The 22934-nt window shown below is 34.3% G+C and overlaps 1 protein-coding gene and 1 long non-coding RNA gene across 2 annotated transcripts in view; one reads left to right on the top strand and one right to left on the bottom strand.

Moving 5' to 3' along the window:
- Positions 1-17330, bottom strand: part of LOC108737750 (probable multidrug resistance-associated protein lethal(2)03659) — a 122059-nt gene extending 104729 nt beyond the window's left edge. Inside the window, exon 1 of the mRNA XM_018470842.1 lies at positions 17210-17330. The gene's annotated coding sequence lies outside the window, so the exon portion shown is untranslated. The remainder of the gene's footprint in view (positions 1-17209) is intronic.
- LOC112906725 overlaps positions 1-22934 on the top strand; it is a 141526-nt gene that overhangs the window by 63695 nt on the left and 54897 nt on the right. Inside the window, exon 2 of the long non-coding RNA XR_003232532.1 lies at positions 4862-4933. This is a non-coding gene — a long non-coding RNA (uncharacterized LOC112906725). The remainder of the gene's footprint in view (positions 1-4861; positions 4934-22934) is intronic.

The raw sequence follows: 22934 nt of genomic DNA, 5'->3' as shown, positions 1-22934 counted from the left end.
AAATAATTTTTTCCATTTACAATGAAACACGTCTCAGTCGAATGGCTGCCAAATCCAAACTAACCTATCAATCAGTCTGAAATTCGTTTTGGCGTGGTTTGATAGATGACAGCACACGATGACAACACCAATTTTCCTCAGGAACGTCCTCTGTCTTCAAACACGGGTACTTATTGAACCGCCTTCGTATAGTTGGGACATTCAAAATTGACATAGTCCGCAATAAAACTGTCCCATTTATTTTCTTCTTTCAACTTGCTTACTAGACTAGAGCGGTTACTGACAGAACGTGTACTTTTACTCACGACAGACATTATAGGGAATATCGTAAACGTGGAAAAGAGATGCCAGGTAGGAATTGCAGCGGACACTAATAACGAAAAAGGAATAATATTACACTAATTAATGTGTAATAGAAATAGATGCAGACAAGTAGAATTTGAGCATGTTTCATGTCAGACTTTAAAGAATGTTCAGCATTCTCAGGAATTTATGTATTTATTTATTTAATTCGAACCAGACAGTTATAAAGCCGACCCTGATCTTTAGCGTACCTAAACAACCTCTAACCGCTGCACCGTTTACTATCATTCGATTATCTCTTTTCACGTTGTCTGTACTACTCATGATGTATTTTCTAACTTAAAAGAGACGTCTTCAAGGCGCAACAAACGTGTGCAGTCACAAGTGGAAACAAGAAAGTAGCTACATCCATTCTCACAGATAATTTATTCCGGAAATTGTCAATTTTGATCTTCCTAACTATAGACATTAAGAATTAAGCCTTACCCTCACAGTGATCACTCTCTAGAAAGAAACAAAGGCACAATTCGGCCTATACCTATCTCTTTTCAATAAACCTGTATCTATCGCAATGATACACAAAATATAATTAACAATGAGTGCTGTAGAACGTAATTAAATAAACACTTAAAACCCTAAAACCCCACAAAACGTATAGAAAACTAAAACGCGTTTCGATACTCAAAGACTCATCCTCAGTTGGAGATTCTCTGAAGATTACGCCTTAGTAAATTGGAATCTATCAAAAGCCCTCTTATTTTAACGGAATAAAATACAGCGTATATCCACCCTTCAGATCAATTCTAAATATTAGTAGAAGAATTTTTGAAATCGGCTGAGTAGTTTCTACATTGAAACATACAAACTTTAAACTTGTTATAACATTAGTATAGATTGTACTTTCTTCAGTACTCAAATATGAAGATTGGAAAAACTTTGGCGGTTGTTGTAGAACAAACAGAATAGCTCTAAACCCCAACGACAAAACACAACACTGTAGTTGTCCGAAGCACTTTTCGGTAACAAGGTTACCTTCTTCAGGGATTGTTCTAGTTCACTTTAGTCCCTGAAGAAGGTACCGAAAAGTGCTTCCGACAACTACAGTGTCGTGTTTTGGCGTTGGGGTTTTGAGCTGGGGTTTGTTCTTCAGTATTCAAAATTATGCGACCTTCCTTAATTTAAAAACATTTCGAATTAAATGTTAGATAAACTCATTCAACTTACAAACATCCCAGAAAACGTTGTACTACTCTTTTACTATAATGTCCGAACAATAAAGGCATTGCGAATCGTTTTCCCATCTATTGATAGAGTCCTCTCGCAAATAAAGTCACTTTGTACGTAACGAGGTCCTTTAATACCTAAATCTAAAGCCAAATATAAAATCAAAGCAGATGGGAAAAGTATCTGTAACAGTCATTCGTTTAATGCAGTAGTCGTATGCTCGATGATGGGTTGTAAATGTAATCTGTAAATACCTGTCGCTTTGGCTCAATTTATGAAATGCATTCCTGCAGTTATATATTGATTCGGACTAGTAATTATCGCTTGACCTGGACCATCGTTATGAGCGCTTTTGGAACAGTATCACAACTGTCCGAACGAATTTCTTTCCGAAATAATAAAACAACATATAAAGAATTCAGTCGCAAATTGCGACAGAATTATAAACAAACAAGGGTAGTTTGAAACAGAAAACATGCTGCTATATATGCATATAAATATAGTGGTAATAAAAACATTGTGTCAAACCTTGCTTGGCATTGGAAGTAGATTATTATATCTTTAACAACACATGCGACAGTCGCTATTAATATTTTAAAAGCATATTATCCCGAAAATGATAAATGAAGGTGGAAATTGTGAAAAAAATAATAAACAAATAATAACTTTTCATGCGTAGAAAGGTTAAAGTTAGGCTGAATTTGTTTTAGGCATACTTTCGATATGTTTTCAGAATGAGCTAGGGGTAAGCTAAAAGCATATCCAAAGTGAAGCAATACGACAAACGTTAGAGTCGCTACAGATATTATGAAAACATTGGCTTGAAATAGTAGAGAAAGTTAAATTGTTTGGAAAGTGTAATATGTTGGCAGTACGAGACATATATGAGTTAGAAACTCCATTGAAAATGGAAAAGCTTGTCAAAACTCGTTTGATCCTAGGTTTATTAATTCTTTTAAACAGGCAAGACAGACGTAACAATTTCTATAGGTGTTTTAAAAACGTTGTCTTTAAAATTATATAGAAATAGTAGCATTTTTGGAATCCACAAATTTTCAAGTAGACAAGTAGCAATTATTAAATAAATACTCGTCATACGTTTTCAGAACGAGTCCTAAGCGAACTTACATATTACATGAGTTTAAAATACATTTGTAAATTTGTGTAGTAATACATATTGAACGAAGTACTCATTATTATTATATATTGGTTTGTATTACCTCTAAGAAATATACTTAAAAGAATCTATAAGGTCAACGTAATAATTCTGATAACCACCAATATTTTCAACTAGTTACGTAATATAAATGATTATAGCTATAGTTTTTATTGTATAATGGGTTTTCTAATCATAAGTTAATTAACATTACGTAACATGCTCGACTAGATAACCGAAATTTCCGATTCTATTCTATCACGTGACTTTCCATGTTTGTAGGTAATATGCTATTATGAAGTTGTAGTTATTGTCTCCAAATCTGTTTAATTAAAGGCTCTGTTTCAGGCCTTATAGCTCTGTTTATGTGTATACATATATTTAACTAATTTACACGTGTTTAACCCTGGTCTGTTGGTGACATTAATTAAACGTATTACATCTATACATACCACCTAGCAGGCCAGGTGCATGTAGTCACCATATAAGTATAAAATTTAAGATCTCGGTATTCTCATTCATAAAAAAAGAGTGCGGGATGATTAGTCACACGGCTCATACCTGCGTGACTAAAGTGGGCGTCATAAGACTATACGTACTTTCTTTAAAAGATGTACTACATGGAGTAAATGCAGAAAATGGAAACCCTGACAATGGAATAAATAAGCTAAAAGAGATAGCAACCCTAAATACCACAAAAATTGTTCTTCATCCACTTCTAGTGTGGAGAATGAACAAGTTTTGTGTTAATTAGGGTGAGTTTCTTTCCTAGTTTATTTGTTTATTACATGGAGTGTCAAGCATTATTGAACGTTACAATTGATGACAATTTTCTGCAGTAGCGCTCACTTTGATGTCATTAGTAAGGTTAGGTTAGGTTAGGTTGAAATGCCCATATAGAATTCAGATCACCATGAACTCTTTTCCTGTTCTTTCGTATAAAAATTGGATCATCACAGTTCTGAATATTCGTATGAGTAATTGACGAATATATTTTACCCAACTTCTCAATGTTCAATTTCGCATTTCACATTATTTTTCAAAAACAAAAAAATAATTAATTCACAGTTTACCCTATTAAACTTTGTGACGTGCCGACTATTACGTCACCAACGTAATTCGATAATGTGGACCTTTGCTCAACATAAACATAATGTAATCTTAGACTAATAGAAACCGTCGTAACTTACTTAAGAACCCCTCACTCATCCATTGTCATAGCTGAGTTTGATAACCTTTGCGATAAAGATTTAACGCATTAACTTTCAGGCCAATTTCTCTTATTTTTCTACTAAGGGATCAAAACACTAAAATATGGCCAAAAAAAATAGAAAAAAATACAAAAAATACAGTAACATGTTATAGTTACTGGAAACGTAACATTTTCACTGAATACAATTATGCAACTGTATGATGAAAAGCATGTGTATTTGTTTTAATTGGGTTAAAAAATTTATAATTTACACGTTACGGAAAATAATAATTTTTCTGTTTTTTAATTGAAACCAATTGACAAAAATATTTAATATTAAGTTATCTGATTTTAGATATCTAGGAAGTCAGATAAGACAGGACGGAAGTAGTAGTAGTGATATAAAGCAGAGGATAGCGCAGGGTCTAGTCTAGTTGCCTTCAATAAAAAGAATTCACTTCTATGCTCGTGAACGGTTAATTTAGAAATTCGAAAAAGGTTGTTAAAGCTGTATGTTTGGAGCGCGGCGTTGTACGGGTGCAAAACATGAACAGTGGGCGCGGTGGAAAAGAAAAGGTTTGAAGCCTTCGAAATGTGGTGTTATAGGCGAATGATGAGGATAACTTGGGTAGAAAAGGTTAGAAATGAAGAGGTATTAGAAAGAATAGGAGAACAGAGGACTCTATGGAAGTCAATAAGAAATAGGCGAGTTAGGTTAGTAGGACACCTTCTCAGGCATGAAGGTCTAGTCAGAGACATATTAGAGGTAGAAGCAAGAGTTAGGAGGAGGTAGGGATAGACCTAGATTAGATTACTGTTCGCAAATAGTTAAGGATGTGGGTTGTTCTAGTTTTAGGGAATTGCGAATATTAGCTCAGGATAGGAAAGAGTGGAGGTACGTGTCCAACCAGTCAGGACTGATAACCTTATGATGATGATGATGATGATGATGGTGGTGTAATATCTATGTCCTCATTTTGTTCCAGGTTCGCTCGTCGTTCCCAGATCCAGAAAATTTGATCCCATCGACGTTTCGGCAAGTCTGAATTTGGAAAACGGTAAGTTCATTTTTTCTATTCAGTTGCTTAACGTTTTGAGCATGAAATACACAAAAAAGTCATTAGTGACGGTTAAACTATATAATAACAATATTATACACTATATACACATAATATTTATATTAATAATCCCTTATTTATATCACAATGTATTTATATAACTTGCTTATGTCACAGTTGCGACTCTTCGTTTTGCGCACTGATTATATTACTTGCCTTTAGTCGACTGATTACCTTTTGTACTTAAGTATTCCCGTAATTAAAAGTTCAACCTTGTTACTTGAAAATGCCAACCAAAATACTCCTAATAAATGGCGTAAAATAAATTGGGTTGATTAGCGTATTATATTTAAATTTTTTTAAATGACAAAATCAGAAAATACGAATATAAATATAACTCGTGGATAAACATACTTTAAGCACAAAGAAAAGCGAACCCTTTGATAAAAATTTAATTTAAAGAAAAAAAAATAATCTTTCTTTTTCACAAAGCATTTTATAATTTAGGTGAAAGCGCTCGGCAGAAAAGATAATTACATAAAAAATATAAAAATGCTCATTTTGATATCACTAAGATGATTAATTCTCAAAACTACACTGAAAGTTCACAACATTGCATCTTTTAAAGTCACATCTATGACGCTCTTTTTTAATAAACATTAATGGAAGCATTAAATACAAAAGCGCAAATATCTTTTTAACTTTTACAATATAGTTACGCGTCTGTACATGAAACAAACTTAATGCACCTGAAAAACAAAATATAGTTATCGAAAAGGGCACTGCCTCAACTAATTGAATTTTGTTGTCACTTCCGAAGTACTGCTTCCGACTAAGGCTTTAAAAGAAGGAGGGTAGAAGTAGAAGAAAAAGAAATAAAACTAATAAGTAATAAAATTTTAAGTTTGAATGAAATTAGGGCCCACTTCGTCGAGACATTAGGGAAGTATATGGTAGCGTGTCGCGCCTAAAATAAAATTTATTTTCATTCTATCCGATTTTTTTAGCATGTAGCACTCAAAATAAAAGTACGCATTTGTTCAATATATCGTATTATATTTGAGTGACTTGGAGAATGCAATAGATAAAAAGGTAAAAGCAAGAGGAAAAAAATTTGAACATCATCTATTTACATTTTATTATTAGCTCCAAAAACAGGGTGTAACAAAAATGTGTGCCGAGTCTTGGAGGGTATAAACTAGATATAATAAACAATCGCATGGTGAGTTCAGCAGCAAAAAGAATTTGAGACAATTACAATAATTTACAGTCTGAAGCCGGTCCTGCGCGTAAACTGGTAACGTAGTTGTCTCCAATAATGGACGGCAATAAAAGCTCACCTATATCGATGGAAAATGTAAATATTGCCAATTATCAAATGTCTAAGAAAAAAAACACACAATTTACTACACATAATGTTTGGACTAAATAAATTAAAAAGGTACATTGCACTCAATATTGTATGAAAACAAAAGAAAGAAAAAAATTTAAGTTACCTAAATATTAGTTGGTACGTAAGTATCATCGGAATAATTGTAATTTTATTATGGCAAATTTCTACACCATCATTGAAGTATTACTAAAGCGCATTTACTTTTTTGGGGTGATTGTAAATAAACTTGTCAAAAAAATTCAAATAAGTCTCCAAAACTTTTTCACCACGTATTTACCGAAAACAGTTCCTGAAATCGCGAAGGATGTACGAAAAGCACACCAACAATTATTATTCCGTTCCGTTTAAAGCAAATTTGTCTGTAAACAATAACCTATGTAAAAAAAAATAGACTATGAATCAGTTTTCTTCCGAAACCACCGACATAAATCCACTGGCAGCTGAAAATCGATTTCAAGCAAGGCTTGCAGTCGCTTCAAAAGTTAAGGATGCAGCAACTATTCCTTTAAAATTTAGTACATTATCACATGAGAGGATTTTCTTCTTTGAAATTAAGGATTTCCCATTATTATAACAACTGTTCTACAATGACATAGATACTGACCTACACTAATGATTGATATTGCATTGCTGAATTAGTTTATTCAATTGCACATCGATTGCCTCATACAAGGTTTACACATTGAAAGAACAAACGGCTATTGATCCAATTTGACAAATAAGTAATACATGAGTAAAAAAATACAAGACAAACACTACACTGATGCTGGTAATTGCTAGCGGCTTTAGTGCGGCGTTGCGGGTTGTATTTCTTTACCAGGGCCGGAATTGAGTATACTTGTACTTTCAACTGTTTTGTTTCGAAAACGGTGAAACATTTACATAATTTTAATTCTTTGTATTGGTCTGTCACCTCCTGCAAGCTCAACACTTATTTCTGTTAACATCTTGCGTAGGGGGACCAAGAGACATGGTAAAATGATAGAAATGTATTTGGAAAGGAAACAGCTACAGTTAAACAGTAAGGAAAACAGAATAATGGAATTTGGGAAAGTAAAAAGGAAAAAGGTAGTAACAAAATAGAGTTAAGGTGGAAAGGAAAAAAATTAAAAGAGTAAAAATATACAATAATGTATATAGGCTACATGTTATATGAAAACAACCGTGATAACATTCATACAGATGACCAGATTACGAAAGCCAATGCTATTACGGGAAGAATCTGAGGATTAGGGCAAAAATTAGGTAAAAATAATTAGAATAGAAGAATGAATTTATTTAAAGCACCAATTTATATGTATTGCCTTCTAAGGGGTGGATATATGGGGGTACAGGGAGTACAAACAGGTGAAGGGTACACACAAGAAATATATTAAATGGGTGCTATCATAAAAAAAAACTATGCTTGAAGGAATGATAATAAGAAAAATTAAATGTGGAAAAATAATTTTACAAAAGTGTATTTTATTAATTTTATATTACTTTATTTCTTAAAAAACAACCTTGCAATTATAAATAAAAGCAAAGTCATCTGAACCAATTAACGTTTAGATTGCCAAAAAAGATATAATGATATAGTAATTTTGTTTTCGTAAAATATCTCCAACAAATCTGCTGATTATCTACCGTTTCCAAAACATAATAAACAACTGATTAACTGATTACGAAAGAACTGTTTACAAACTATTAATTGTATGTTTGTTAAAATGATAACGTATCAGTCATTTACTATCAAGTGCATCGCTGATTCGATTATAGTAAAAATTTAATGAGGTGTAGAAAAAAATTAGATTTTGCAATAACACTTACCATCATTAGCTGAGGAAAACTCTACAATATAAAGCATGCAGGGATGGAACTCAAGCAATGTTTTTAATCTAGAGGTTTATCGGACTATTATAATCCAGCACGGATCCAGAAATTTATTGTTTTTTCAAAGAAATGAAACAATTTTTATACTTAAAAAAATTTAATTATTATTTAAACTGGTCACTGTTCCTCTAATAAAAGCAAAAATTTTACACATTTAGGTACACTAGTAAACTTAACTCTCAAGAAACTGGATTTCCGAATTTTAATCGAGTCTTATTGATTGAACACTTTTGACGTCACCACGATCCGTCGTGAGGATTTTATCAATAAGACACGATTAGAATATGGAAATCCAACTTTTAAAGTTACTGTAAGTAATTTTGTTTAACAGTTGAGATCAAGACAATGCACGGTCGCGTAACAATAGGGTGGTAGAACAGGCAAAATGCCACGGGCTCCCAGCCCGAGGCGTCGTGAGAACAGAAGGAACCTAACATTTATTAAATTCGGTAAACAGTATTATGTGGATTTATTAACATAAACGAATTATACAAATAAAGAAAAGAAAAAGTTAGAAGCGTTCGAAATGTGGTGTGTTACCGACGAATAATGAGGATACCGTGGATAGAGAAGGTTAGAAATGTAAAGGCATTAGAAAGGACAGGAGTACAGAGGGCTCTATGGAAGTTAATAGGCGAGATAGGTTGGTAGGACACCTTTTCAGGCATGAAGGTTTAGTCAGAGACATATTAGGAGGGGCAGAAGTGGACCTAGATTAGATTACTGTTCACAAATAGCTAAGGACGTGGGTTTTTCTAGTTTTAGTGAAATGGAGAAAGTGGAGGTGCGTGTTCAACCAGTCATAGGACTGACGACCTTATGATAATGATGACAAATGAATTATCGAGATTTGAACACATTCCTACGAAAACCATGTAACTCAATTTTAGAACGCATCCATTAGGTTCATTTTTGATGGCGCAGGCTAGTAAAGCTCGGGGAATTCCCGCTTTCCATTTTTGAAGAACGTTCGTGCGCTACGTTAGAGTCAAATGAGTACTAACTTTTTACGAAATTTATTCGAATCTCAAAAAAACTTTTATCTCAATATAATACCTGCGTTCTTTAAATTAAAATTTACTAGATAGATAATTAACCAAAAATGTACACACTAATCATAATAGTGTTAGTAAGTATACATATCTTCTTTACTTCGTAATGTAGAACCTGAACCTTTTTTATATTATGGGAAGACTCTATTTAATGAATTTGCCACAGGTCTCAGATAGTATAGTTATAGGTACCACTGACAATGCACTTTATCAGGACAATTAGTATTACAATGTAATGTAATCTATAAATTCTATACTGAGACATAGCATACATGGCAAAGCGGTAGCGTAGATTTTTTCACCGTTTGACGGTCATTACTGTTTGAAAGTTAGTTACTTGCGGATCCGCATCGCTGGAAGCAGTGGGCAGCACCTTGCGATAGCAAGCAAAAAAATGCGCTCGATCCAGCTAGATTGCTAAATTAAGGATTCATCTACTTCGTTATATATATACCACCCAATAATAACTTCCCAATTCAGTTTGACATCAATTTTAGCAGAGCAGAAAATTTCAAAAGGGGATAGAACTCATTTTTTTTACATTTAGGTGGGATATTTTTGTATTCATTTCAATCTGCTAAACACCATAACTTTGGAGAACTTTACATTTAAGATAAGAGTACGAAGTAATTGTCCTTTTTCTAAATTCATAAGCCTTTAAGGTTCCAAGCAATCTTCTAACTGACGTAAGATTAGCTTTGAGATCCAACTTAAATATTTAATTACTCTATTATAAAGGGCTCTGCATTGTTTGTCTTTCCTCGTCCGCTCTTTCATCTGGCTTTGTTCACCTTTCAACATAATTTTCGGAAACAGTGGTTAAAGAACCCTGCTTCTCTCTATAGAAATGTATGCCTGTGTGGGTTGATAATAATTATAAAAGATATTATTAAGTAAGTAGATAGGATGAATGGATGGTATGCATAAAACGAAGTTAATGCTAATACTTCAAGAAAAAGCATTTACTCCAAAGCAGGTATTTACTTCTGTAATATTTTATATATTTACTTAGTACATTTCCCAAGTAAATACATCATCGCAAGAAATAAATGCTTAATAAGGCGCCAGGGGTAGGTGGGATACAGGGAGAAATTCTAAAACATGCAGGACAAGAGCTTGCAGATCGTATGTTTAAGCTAGTTAGTCACATTTACGAGACAGGGAAAGTTCCAGAGGATTATAAACGGAACCTGGTAGTAACCATACCTAAAAAGAGAGGCGCGGATGGGTGCGAGATATTTAGAACAATTAGCTTAACTTCCCATAGAATTCTACAGAGTAGGATGAAAAAACGATGGAAGAACTATTAGGAAAAGATCAATTTGGGTTAGGAAGAAATATAGGTACGCGGGAGGCCATTCTAGCTTTACGGGTAACAATAGAGAAAACGATAGAAAAGGGAAAGAGGGCATACATAGGATTTGCAGATTTAGAAAAAGCTTTTGACCATGTTAAATCGGACAAGATGTTAAATATACTTAAAAATGTAGGGATGAGTTACAGAGATAGAAGACCGATACTTAGTTTGTATAAAAAACAGGCAGCTATAGAGCTGGGGATGCAACGTATAGAAGTAAATATTAGGAAGGGAGTCAGACAAGGATGCACACTGTTACCGCTACTTTTTAATCTAGAAGACGCGGTTAACATCATTAAAGGACAGTACAACTGTAGGGATTGATATAGAGGAGCAAAAGATTAGTAGACTTAGATTTCCAGATGATATAACAGTATTAGTATCTAGCAAAGAGGAGTTAGAGACAGCTTTAAATAAAATGGAAGCGGTATTGACAAAACAGTATTGTATGAAAATAAATAAAAGTAAAACAAGAATACTGGTATGCAAGGGAAGAGACACTAGGGAAAGAGCGAATGGAAATATAGGAGATGAAAGATTAGAAGAAGTGGCTGATTTTAGATATCTAGGAAGTCAGATAAGTCAGGACGGAAAGAGTAGTAGGGATATCAAACAGAGAATAGCGCAGGGTCGTGTCGCCTTTAATAAAAATAAGTCACTTCTATGCTCGTCAACGGTTAATTTAGAAAATCGAAAAAGGTTGTTAAAGGTGAATGTTTGGAGCGCGGAATTGTACGGGTTCGAAACATGGACAGTGGGCGCAGTGGAAAAGAAAAGGTTAGAAGCGTTCGAAATGTGGTGTTATAGGCAAATGATAAGGATAACGTGGATAGAAAAGGGTAGAAATGAAGAAGTATTAGAAAGAATAGGAGAACAGAGGACTCTATGAAAGTAAGAAATAGGCGAGATAGGTTTGTAGGACACCTTCTCAGGCATGAAGGTCTAGTCAGAAACATGTTAGAGGCAGAAACAAGAGTTAGGAAGGGAAGATATAGACCTAGATTAGATTACTGTTCGCAAATAGTTAAGGATGTGGGGTGTTTTAGTTTTAGAGAAACGCGAAGTTTAGCTCAGGATAGGAAAGAGTGGAGGTACGTGTCCAACCAGTCTTAGGAGTGATGACCTTATGATGATGATGATTTGAAAATAATGGTACACTGTGCTAGTAGTTGTTAGAAGGCATGGGACACTATACAGTTTTGGAGCATATAGGTAGGCACTTTTAAAGCGAACTAAAAGAATAAAGTATTTAATGCAAGATGGTTTATAGGAAATGTCTCATAAATGATTCTAGGATGCTAAACATAAATTTTAGTGTTAGGAAGTTCCTAAAAGCTGAAAAATCGTAGCACTAACTAAAAACGATAATTTTTCAGGATGAAATTTCCAAAAGTGCCTACTGTTAAAAGATTAAAGATGCTTCGATGAATTTAACAGAGTCAAAGAAAAAAAACTGTCTTTGAACCTGAACCGATACTCATTACATGATTTAAAAGAATCGATACTGAAAGTGTTTGGTCGCATTTACTAGTATCGTTTTGTTGTTCTAGTCTGAGAGGCGTGAGAAGTAATTGCTGTCAATTATAGACAGCACAGTAGAAATAAAAAACAATACACTGCAAAGTTGACTGATTGGTAAAAAACATAATAAAACTCAAGACACTCTTGACAACCTTCTCTTAATGTGTACAAAGCCCCATCGAAATAAGTTCAGCCGTTTCGAGGGGTGGCCCACACAGAAAAATATATAAAAAGCTTTTGAAGAGTCGTTTGTGTCTTTATAGCACATAAACAACCAACAAGTTTAAAAAAAGGCAGTTATTTCGATACTGACCACCCACTTACGCCATTGATGAGAAAGATCCTATTCTTACAACTCAAAAAATACAATTTTTGACCTTCCATGCCTAATAATGCTTTGAAAATACCAAAAACTGTATTTTTTAATATTGGGATTGAGAAATCTCAAAATCCTGATATTCTAGCATATTTTTTTTGTAGAAACACTGAAACCACGATTTGGAGCGGATGTATCATATCAATGTGGACAAAAACGTGCCGTACAAAAACTTGGAAAATGGAAAAATCATGGCTTTAGTGAGACTTGTAAAAACTCGAGAACTTACTCTTCCTTCAATGAATAAGTTTACCGTTCCTCTAACGCAGGCCTTCTTAAACTATGGGTCGCGACCCCAAATGGGGTCGCGTAGCAAAGTTCTGGGATCGCGAGAAATTTTAATGTCAAATATTTAAATATACGATTTTATAACATCTAGATGCGTATTTGTTTTTTTAATTTTATTGATCTTTCTTTTATATTTATATGGGGTCGCCAGGAAACTCGCAATCATAAATGGGGTCGTGAATGAAACAAGTTTAAGAAGCCCTGCTCTAACGCATAAATTGACCTTTTAGCAAACAAAANTGTAGGTACTTTTTCAAACGGTGGTGAAGCTTCTTTTTTATATTTAACGTTAAAATCTAGTAAAGTAAACTTAAAATTTCAAATACTAAAAATGTTTTGTTCCAAAAAGATAATATATTAAAGTTGCTTCAAGTAGTTTAACTCAGAAATCCACTGAAAGTAATTTTTTGTTTAAATTTGCGTATTTGGTCTTGGTCTTGTTCGTTCGGTTTTGGTTTTGCTAATATAGTGATAGTTTTGGTCTTGGTGTTAGTCTTGCATTTTTAAGAAGGCGAATGTAATGGTGCAACATTTAGCATGTTGGTAATCCCTACACTGAGCCACTTCAGACTCCATGTTTTAAGGCATAACTAAAAGACTTCCAGCCTTCCATTTAGATCTTTTAAACAACCTAACATGTTATTTAAAATTAAACATGTGTGCATAGGACAACTGTAATTAGTGGGCGGACTTTTGTTTAGCTTTATTATATTTTCATAAAACGTATAAAATAATTCGAAGTGGTCTGTATTCTGTCAAACCTGCCAGACGCGGATCGCGATTTCGATCTTTTTGGATCGCATTAGCGCGTCGCAGACAGCTCCGACAGAACACAGACCAACTTTAACCTGCTGTCTTAACAGCGCGTTTTAGAAAATACTACAAATTGCGCGGTAAACGCCATCTGTAGTACGATGCTACATTTTAGGATTACGTATGCTCCAATAAGGTCCATTTAAATATATGGATATCTACTTGCTGAAACAAATCCCGGCGTAGCTAACCTCAACGTGATAGGCACGTTACCATAAACGAATAAAATAATTCGAAGTGGTCTGTATTCTGTCGAAATTGCCAGACGCGGATCGTGATTTCGATCTTTTTGGATCTTGATAATTCGGCATTTTTATTTATCGCATACAAGTCAATTTGTCGTAATTTACTCTTACCAATCTAAATAGGATACAAAAAACCGCATAGTAGTTTTAAGGTGATTTTTGGTAGGTAGGTATTCCTAGATTTCTCAAATTCACGCACATCAATGCGACTTTTTTACTTCGACGTCCTGAATACTTTTTGCCTTTCCATCATTTCATATTATCTACAATTTGAAACAAAACTTAATCAAAATTAAGGAACAAAAAGAAAGATGTTTAAAAAATACATTGGNGCTGAAACGAATCCCGGCGTAGCTAAACTCAACGTGATAGGCACGTTACCATAATCGAATAAAATAATTCGAAGAGGTCTGTATTCTGTCGAAATTGCCAGACGCGGATCGCGATTTCGATCCTTTTGGATCTCATCAGCGCGTCGCAGGCAGCTCCGACAGAACACAGACCAACTTTTACCTGCTGTCTTAACAGCGCGTTTTAGAAAATATTGGAGCATACGTAATACTAAAATGTAGCATCGTACTACAGGTGGCGTTTACCGCGGTAGTTTGTAGTATTTTCTTCATAAAACGTGTTTCAGGTTTCATGCGTCATGTTTCACGTCTCATATTTCTCTCTAATAAGAGATACAAGGAAATAAATGGTATCTTACTGATATCTATTTGTAAGACCAATATTTTAGTATGTTTAGGAACTTTCTGTCGTCAAGTTGTCGAGTTGTCAACAAATTTCGAGTTTCTTGTCCTTATTTTGGTTATTTGTAAAATTAGAAAAAAATAACTTTATCGATCTTTAGGTCCTTTTTTGCATATAAGGTAGTAGAGGCAGAAAAAAGATCATACACATTCCAGTTTTAACAGTTGTAAATGGGAATCATAGTTCGCTTTAGTTAAATGGGATATTACACACCAAGGGAACAAACTACGGCATTCACCCCGGGTATGAATTGCCACCCGAGTCGAAAGCGAGGGTAGAAACCACGCGGAAGATGGTAAAATCCTTTCCTAATATGGAGAAAATTCAATTTCTTACCCGTAAGGGAATCCTGCGCTTTCAACCCTGAAGTCAAATAAAAATATGTACTTTTCTACTTGTAGGGGTATGGCAAAAAATATATTATCTTCCTCTTTTTAAATATATAAACTTCTAGTATGTCAGGTCGCATTCGATGTGTAAGCATTTAATAACAAAAATAAACTTTTCGTGGTTTATAGTTGCATAATTAATTCTATTTCATCTTAAACCTATAGAATGTCTTATTACGAAAAATAAAACATGTAATGATTCTGATCAACAAAATGAAATTAATTTTTAAAAAAATACAAAAACCGACTTCAAGACTATACCTACATGTTTCTAAAAAGTAGAAAATAATATTTTAATTACTTCAAAGCAAAGCGCATTACAGAACAATCGATAAAATCATTGATACTTATATACATTAACTATTTATCAGTATCAATTATTTTTGAAGTCGGCGCCAATCAAGAGGGACAATTTAATTCTGCCTTTGCAACAAACTTTTCGTCCGATTTCTTTTATCTAATCTCTACTTTCGCATTCATATATTAATTGATTATTCAAGTATGTATCTATTAAGGTTGTATTTGCTTTTTCTGGCGCCGATTCCAAAAAATACTACCAATGGGATCACCTGGGAAGTATACCCTTTTAAACAAAAAAAAAATCTCGAATCGGTCCAGGTGTCTTGGAGTAATCGGGAAACACATAAAAAGAAAAGGAATCCGACGAATGGAGGACCTCCTTTTTTAAGTAATTAAAGTAGTTAGGTAATAAAGTACAACTGGTCAAAGGCAAGTCGAACTCACGCAATGAGTAAAGATAAGATGTATATGTATAGGTAGTAAGAAGCATTAATCATAATTACAAATTTACTTTACTTTTCCCAACATAGCGACCAATGATCAAACAGTTCTTTATGGTAAAGGGGAAGTTTTCAAATATTTTCGAAACTTCCTTTAACTTTTTTCTGTAATACATAACTTGAAGCATTTGTAACGTCGTAATTGATTTGATATCACAACTATATCTAACCTGAAAAACATTAAAAAAAATATAATTATTTGTAATCTGTCTCCAACCCTCTTTTCAACAATATGCACAAGCAAAGATAAGATGCATAAAATACCTTAGTTTAGACATATTAGATAGAAATGGTGCTTCTTAAAAAGAACCCTCCAATCTACACTGTAGTGTAAAGCCGAAGGGTATGGCGGAAGCTTATTCGTATGTAACTGTCATGATATCCATTCGGCTTCCATTGAACGCCGCTTCATACGTAGCACCCACGAAAGCATTCAGTAGAATATCGAGGCTGTTACATGTCAAGTATTTTTATTAATCCAAACTTTTGGAAAGAAATTAACTTGGACTTCCTATTACGAACAGTGGATGGATGGAATAAAAAAGATGAGACATACGTGCAAGATTATCTGTGGAATATTACTGTCCCATCATTTACTTAAGTGATCCAAGGAAACCACAGAAAGACGTATCCTGAATTAAACCGATGAATTCCCGAATCACAAACAACGGTCGAAACCTCTAGGAAAAGTACAAATGATTGGGTGGTAGTTGGGGAGAGACAAATGAATCGAACGGAATGAAGATAGAATATTGTTATTGTCCACAGAAAAACTTGAAATAGGTCAGGTGGATCTAGAATCGGAGCTGTGGCCTAAACCAGCGTTTCTTATTAAACTTTTTACTAAGGCAGCCCTTTTTAATGTCCACTTTTTATGTGAAACTCCTAGTCTGCTTTAATATAATGACTTTAATGAACTTTTCAAATGGATTTCTATTAATCCACATGAATTATTTGTAATAAAAATGATAATTATTTGGATAAACTGTCACTCAAACTGAATAATTTCTTTAATACTAGTTCCTTCTAGGCATTTCAGAATCTTTTTTCGAAGAGCTTTTTATAGCTGGAAAGTAATCAAAATCGTTGGAGCTCACACAACTAGTCGAAAATTCATAAAAACGAGATTTTTTTCGTGGGAAGTAAATACATTTATTTATTTGTCCTTATCAGGATTATGACGTGTGATGTTATAGAAATAATTCTCCCACATAGGTTGTTGGTAGCGATGCGATGATTAGTTTTAGGGATTCTAGTTTTTGGTGGTGATGGTTTGAAAAATTTGAGTTGTTTTTCTTGTAACTTAAATGATCTGAAATGCTCGTTATAAAGAGAATTTGTTTTAAAAGATCTTCCTAGTCAAACATTAAAGGGGTAAGTTTCAATGTCTATTCTGATTACAAAAATATAAATGTACCTTGTACAGTCTTCAGCAGCCGCTTCCCGAGCGAGGTGACGTTGCCACGCCTGCGCGGTTCGAACTTGTTTGGACTTTTTCGAATTATCAAGGTTTGTTCGGAGTATGACTTCAAGTTTTCGTTGTTCGAATTAGCAGAGGTTCGGATTACTGATGTTGTTATACTGTGTTATTGTTTTAATATTGCATGCCGTAGTCTGTACGATGCAATCTGACCAATATTGAATGAAGTTAGTAACAGTAAATACTGAACTTGTCACTTAAAATATAGAAAAGTTGCTACTTACAGAATCGGGAATGCCAATAATATTCATATTTTAAAATAACTATCACAAAATGTTCTAAACGCGGTTAAAATAGTTTGTATGAATTGTAACTTGTCTATCAAACACAATTTAAGCTAAACGATTATATCATTTTCATAGCAGTGAAGTATATAGCATAAGCGAAAGTCATGACTTACTTGATATGCTTTTGCAATTTTATAAAAATGCGACAATACTTGACAGTATTTGAAAAATTTACATACAAGGAAAATTCGAATTCCGTGCGAACGAAGCCGCAAGCAAAAGCAAGTATATATTACATAGCAAGGAAATCGATGTGTTTATTTTGGCCAGATTTCCACATCAGAATCCCACTGCGCGTCCATCGTTATCTCTATATTTCCTTTCGTCACCGCTCAGTCCACTCATCAGTTCGCAGTGAGAAGTGCTCCCGGTTTTAACGACCGCCGCCTGCGATTTTCATTACGTTTCCTCGTCATTAAAACTCTCGATTTTATTATGCATGTCAAACGTATGACAACTTGGATAATTTGAAAATGATAAACAGTCGTACATTTATATGATAAATTGGACATATTGAAACCGAAGTTTCCGTTATACATAAGCAAAGTGTCAACGAATGATAAAAAAGTTGCCATTGATAGATATAATTATTATTATATCTCTTATTACACGTACGATATTATAAGTGCATATGTAAATTAATTATGAAACAAAAAGAAACCGAACTCGTATAAGAAAGTAGTGATTTGTTCACATTGTGTGCTGAGTGTTTTGAAAAAGTTTTTGGATTACTCACCTGCTGCTTGTCTACTGTATAAGCACAATTCTTAATATAAAAGTAAGTTTTTGTTAACTCGCTTTCTTGTCTGTCTATTTGTCAGTTTCGTACAAATTTTGAAATTGATTTTATTTATTAGAGACTTAGATCGTTAAGCATCGTTCAAAACTGAATGATAATAATACAATAATTTCTCCTAGCTCCATACAGATTCTTTACCTCATACCCCGAAGTTCTATCGAAATCACTGTGGGTTTCGCGAAACTTATATGCTTTCTTCCATGACAATAAAAATTAACACCCTACGAAATTAAAACTATCTATTTCTACTAAACTATGCGAAACGAAAAATATAGAGTTTTGGACAAGTTGTGTGAGCTCGAACAAGTTTGATTGCTTAATTCCGAACAATAAAAAACTCTTCAGAAATGGAAACAACAAGTATTGAAGAAGGTAAACAGTAGTAAAGGTGTGAGTGACACTTTTAATCAGTATTCTCCAAATAGTTATAGTTCTTAATGTTTACAGAAAGTTTGCACTTAAACTATATTACTAAAGCAAACTTTGGTTGTGCGGAAAAAGCAGGAATTAAAAGGAGTTCCATCCAAAGAGTAGTCACGCTTTCTTTTGCATGTATTACCACGCTATTGTAGATTTTAAGCTCCGCATAACCTAAAATGTCCTTAGTTCCGTAAAAATGGTAATGCAAAAAAGTATAAAATGATATAGATTACAGGTTTATTTCATCTCCTGATGCATGTCCTATTTTTCACCGCCCTTCGGCCAGGAAGTGGAATTTTCTTGGGTAAATAACATAGTAATCATGTGTCATAAGAAAAATTCTAAAAACTCTTGATTTGGGTAATCTAATATTTTTGCATCATGAAATAAAAACGCCGCATAATCCGCATAATTTTACATTGAGTTAATATTGGTGGTTTAAGAGTTCCCTCACACTAGCGGCCAAGTCGCGCGGTCAGGTCGCGGCAACCGTCAGATCCTTCAACGCAAACTCTAAACGGCCGTGGCCGTTTATATGCGCAGATATATACAGGGTGTTCTACAATTTCTTAGCTCAGGAAGTGAAAAAGAAGAGAAATGAAACAAAAACCATTTCAATAGTTAGGCACTAAGCTTTAAATGGCACCCTTTCATATCTGCTTCCAAAAGTCAACATCGATGCAAAATTAAACGTAATGTGACATGTTGCATGACATCAATAGGAGGCAAAAAGGATCATAGTGTTGTGCAGTGCAAAACACAAGCATTATAACAAATATTCTAACTGGGCGTTACTGGCAGTAGTACAGCCTTCATATCGTTGGATCAGTTTTCCAATCCACTATTGTACTACATCCATTTTGATGGTTTTTATACCGACTATTCATATTCTGCAGTAAATGAAAGTTAAAGGCGATTACGCAGGGAAGTTTATGGGTTTACTACCTGATTATTGAAATGGGTTTTGTTTAATCACTTCCTGCGCTATAGCTTGGCCAATAAACTGTAGGGTACCCTGTATACGTACATATAAAAATGGTCAGTCCGTGTAATTGTGACACCGAGCGGCATGGCCTAGAGGTTTAGACCATTGCTTAGCATTCGGGAGGACGCCGGTTCGGTTCCGGGTACGTCTGCCTTGGTCCAAGTTTTTCTGTGGTTTCCTTGGATCACCTAGGCAAATACTGAGGCAATAATATTCCACAGATAATCTTTCATTCTCTTCTGTCTTCATTTCGTCCGTCTCATCTTTCCCACCCGAACCACCACCCACCCATTCCCACGATTCCTGAAAGCAGGCTGAAGAGGGCCTTCCGGCGTAGTCCGGAGGGGCTACCCGCCCACCAGCATTACTGGTGGGAATGAAACACCCGAAAGTTTTTTTTTGTAATTGTGAAATCGACGCCGAGAAAACTAGAGAAATGAAGTTTCTACAGGACTATTATACTGGCCGCCAAGTAATTCGACCACTACTGCGCGTAGATTCATTGAATGTAATGTATATAATTGATCGCGCATCGACCGGATTTTGCTGGCCATCAGGACTCTCAGGTTGGAACTCTCACTGACTATCAGGAGCGTGTTTAATATAATTGTCCTGTCCGGGCGACTTGGCCGTTAGTGCGCCGGGGCTCTTAAATAAAATACACATGCGGTTTCTGGTGCAATATAAATGTCTAAAAACAATAAAACATCATTATACTGTACATTATACAATACAATACAAGACAATATATTATAACACGATTCTGTCACAATTACAAGTATATGCAGCTGTATGTGGATATATAAGATTAAAGTTGAAAATAAAGGTTACCTATATATTACTAATGATAAGTAAGTTCTTTAAACATTTACGTAGGAGTAAACATCGAGGTCATTAATGTGTCGAAGAGGGAGGAAAGGGAAGGATGAATGTGTGCCTTGTTCTTATCTTCTTTGAAAAGTGCAAATGAAACACGTATTTATTTTAAAATAATAAGAATAATATACTCGAGAAATATATCTTGACGAAGGCGAATTGAATATTGTTATATTTGAATATCAGCAACAAAAACTTATATGGTCTGCTGATAGAGTAGAACTCGCTTGTAATTTAAATGGAATACAGCAAGCAAATTTAAAAATTCTGAATTTATTTTATTTCTAAGAAGTCATTTTTTTACTCGTTATTACTATTAATTTAGAACACTATTGTATGAAAATGAAAGTAAAAAAAAAATACTGGTATGCAAAAAGTAGGGAAAGAGCGAATGTACAGATAGGAGACATGAAGATTGGAAAAACTTTGGCGGTTGTTGTAGAACAAACAGAATAGCTCAAAACCCCAACGCCAAAACACGACACTGAAGTTGTCCGAAGCACTTTTCGGTAACAAAGTTACCTTCTTCAGGGACTGAAGTAAACTAAGATAGGAGACGAAAAAGTGGCTGATTTTAGGTTTCTAGGAAGTCAGAACGGAAGGAGTAATTGGGATATAAAGCAGAGGATAGCGCAGGGTCAAGTCGCCTTCAATAAAAAGAAGTCACTTCTTTGCTCCCAAACGGTTAATTTAGAAATTCGAAAAAGATTCTTAAAGGTGTATGTCTGGAGAGCGGCGCTGTACGGGTACGAAACATGGACGATGGGCGCGGCGGAAAAGAAACGGTTAGAAGCGTTCGAAATGTGGTGTTACAGGCGAATGATGAGGATACCGTGGATAGAGAAGGTTAGAAATGCAGAGGTATTAGAAGGAATACGAGAACAATGGACTCTGTGGAAGTCAATAAGAAATAGGCGAGATAGGTTAGTTGGACACCTTCTCAGGCATGAAGGTCTAGTCAGAGACATATTAGAAGCAGAAACATGAGTTAAGAGAAGTAGAGATATGTTCTTGTTTTAGGAAAATGCGAAGATTAGCTCAGGATAGGAAGAAGTGGAGGTACGTGTCCAACCAGTCCACTGACGACCTTTTGGTGATGACACACTGCAATTTATTGTAAGATTGTTTCAATAATCGGAAGGTATCATAATTTTTGTAAAAATTGTTTCTCAAGAATTACTGTACAAATTTTGACGAGGTTTACAGTATCATCGTAAAAGCAATTGAGAAAAACTGAGTCAGTCAAAAGCTAGATTTGAAAACTTGGTTCAATTTCCAAGTGAGAATACATGCAAATTCTGCAATAATAGTAAGGATTATTAAAAACAATGAATTGTTTCCTTCCCTTATTGAAAATTTCAATTGTCTTTTACATTGTATGAATGGGTCACGGTCAGGAAAATGTATTTTAATCCGATTGCTTACAGTACGGATTTCTGCCATTTTAATGCTCTACTTTAATTTTCATTAACGTTGAGTAAGATTAGTGAAAAGTACCCTTGTACATTATGAAAGAATCTGGAAACTTTTTAATCTTTCTCCACGATACGCTTTTCTTTCTTTCTCTAATACACCCTTTAATTTGTCTCTAATTATTTTTAATGAGGCCCGATGTTAAAGCAAATTCCGCATGCATTTAGTCCATTTTAACCTAGCTACTTAATATTAGGGATCTTGTGGAAGCACGCAAATTATTTTTCATTACAAACATATACTTACGCAGAACCACAGGTCATTATGGTATGTATGGTGAATGAGCACTTCAGCTTATAATTACCAGGGATGTGATTTATTTGAAACAGTTGCATTTAAAATGCAAATACAAGATCTTCCATTTGAATACTTTTTTGAGAAAACCATTTTGTATTTCATTTAAAATACTTTTCCAAATGTATTTTCTATTTGTAAAATGCAAAACACAGTTTTGCTAGTATCACCGATCAAACATTATATAAAATGATGAATTAAAGTTGCTCACATTGGCCATTGAAGGTATTGGAAGCATAAAAAAAGAACAAAGAGACATTCCATGAACGCCTTCTAATTCTTTAACTGCAGATAACAATATCGGATTGATATACGTCAGCTGTGTAAAACTGAAAACTACAAGATATTGTGGTGTGCTAATAAACGCCTATAATCCAAATTCTTAGAAATCGGTTCAAAAAACTTATTCGATAAACCCTAAGCTAAAGAAACTATGGATTACATTTCTTTCTTTTATTACAATGTGTAAAAGATCAGAAACAAAATGGGGTTGTAAATATTTTGATATAAAATGATTGATGGTGATTT

Source organism: Agrilus planipennis, unplaced genomic scaffold (assembly GCF_000699045.2).
Source record: "Agrilus planipennis isolate EAB-ADULT unplaced genomic scaffold, Apla_2.0 scaffold105, whole genome shotgun sequence".
NCBI lineage: Eukaryota > Metazoa > Arthropoda > Insecta > Coleoptera > Buprestidae > Agrilus > Agrilus planipennis.
This window is presented reverse-complemented; position numbering and strand designations above follow the sequence as displayed.